The following is a 2,054-nucleotide window of genomic DNA, read 5'->3' as shown; positions in this document are numbered from 1 at the left end:
GGGTCGCTTTGTACGACAACAGGAGAAAGACAGACGTGTACAGTTATCTCAACTTGTTTCACTTCGAAATGTAACCGATCATACAAAAAACATAAAGGATACGGACACATACGCATCTATCTAGCTACCAAGAGAAAGACGGATATATTAAAGGTGTACCAAGTTGCAAAAGATCTGAATGCAGAATGTACTGACTGTGGGAGTACCTTGCATTTTACAGACATAGTGTCCAAGACAAATTGTGGTTTAGGCTGTTTCATGTACATTCTATGCAAATGTGGAATAAAATTGAGATTGGAAACGAGGAATGCGTCAAAGAGACAACAACCCGGCCAAAGAGCAGAAAACAGCCCCAGGCCACCAATGGGTCTTCAACACAGCAAGAAAATCCCACACCCGGAGTCGAGCTTCAACTGGCTCCTAAAAAATAATGTATACTAGTTCAGCGAAAATGGACGTCCCACTAAACTCCGAAACATATACATGAACCAAAATTAAAAAAAAACACAAAAGACTAACAAAGGCCAGAGGTTCCTGACATCGGATAGGCACAAAAATGCGGCGGTGTTAAATATGTTTTGTGAGATCTCAACCCTCCCCCTATGCCACTAGCCAATGTGGAATATACAAGCACACAGCAATACCCACAGTAAAATTCAGTTTAAAAGAAGTCCGAGTCCGATGTTGAAATAGGTAACAGAAGAAACAAAGCAAAATGACAAAAATCAACATAGATTAACACAGGACTACTAGCAGTTTCTGACATGTCAGCTCCAGACCATTGTGTTTATTTCCGATTCAAAGATCCTATGAGTGAATCAACATTTATTCCAAAGAATGCTATCTTTAATGACCTGACAACAGTATCGTAACTTTATCCCTTCTGAATAAGTCTGTTTAAAGGTTTGGTTAGCTTTTGAGGTGAATATACCATAAAAGATGGGACGTAAAGTAACCTGAGCGTATAAGATGTTTCCACGTTGATTTATATTTACGAATGATGTCCTTGTACCGATGATATGAATGCTATCAAATCAGGAAAAGTCCATCATGATGCTTCAAAGTTTAAAACATGACACATCTAGATTATGAGAATAAATAAACATTGACTTTTAAATTGTGTCTGTTTATGTCAGGAGGACAATCTTTTATTTAGTTTGTGCTCAAAACTAACTTTCGTTTGTATATAAATTACAAAGAACTAACAATAACAACAAATAATGGGCATGGTATTAGTCCCTAACACGTGAAAATCATAAACAACTCTATCTAACGTTTTTTCGAATTGGCGCGATTTGTTCCCGCCATTTCAAATTTTTATAACTTTTCTTTGAAATTTCTTTTTCTCCAGTACGGTGACCCTACATCATTATTTTTTTATTTTGTTTTATAAATAAAAAAGAATATTCTAATGAATTATTATGGAAAATACATTGGTCAATCTTTTTTTCAATTACTGAATTTGACATAAATATTTCACCATAAAAAGGCGGGAAAATGTTTATAGCAGCATATTGCTATCATTTGTTCTTCAGAAGTTAACAATATCAATAATATAGTTTCTGTAAACAATAAGGTTAACAATAGACAAGATTTTTTAGTGATTCGGACTTTTATAAAATTTTACACTGCAAAAAACTACAAGTCCCGATTTCCAAATTCTTCGAAAAGATGGCGTCATAAATCGAAAACGAGGTAGGTGACCTCATTTTCTTATTGGCATATTTTAAAGTTTTTACCTAGGCTAAAGTGAAAATAAAATTTTAAGAAGATATTATTGGTAGATCTGAATAGAAGGATTTGTCTTTAATAAGAGGCTGTTTATTCGCGTAACGCTCAAAAACTTTTGCCAGTCTGGTATGGGTCGACCTTCTATAACCTGAAATTACTTTTCGCTTAAATTAACACAAGATCACCGGTCTCTATCGGCAGATTTTATAGACACTTCGGTGTCGTATCTATCAAAGACTTGACAATGCATGATTTCTTATTCTGAAAAAAGTGTTAAATGTCTTGATATTGAAATAGTGTACCAATGTCATTCCGTCCATGAT

This window comes from Mytilus californianus, unplaced genomic scaffold (genome assembly GCF_021869535.1).
Source record: "Mytilus californianus isolate M0D057914Y unplaced genomic scaffold, xbMytCali1.0.p SCAF_4, whole genome shotgun sequence".
Taxonomy (NCBI): Eukaryota; Metazoa; Mollusca; class Bivalvia; order Mytilida; family Mytilidae; genus Mytilus; species Mytilus californianus.
This window is presented reverse-complemented; position numbering follows the sequence as displayed.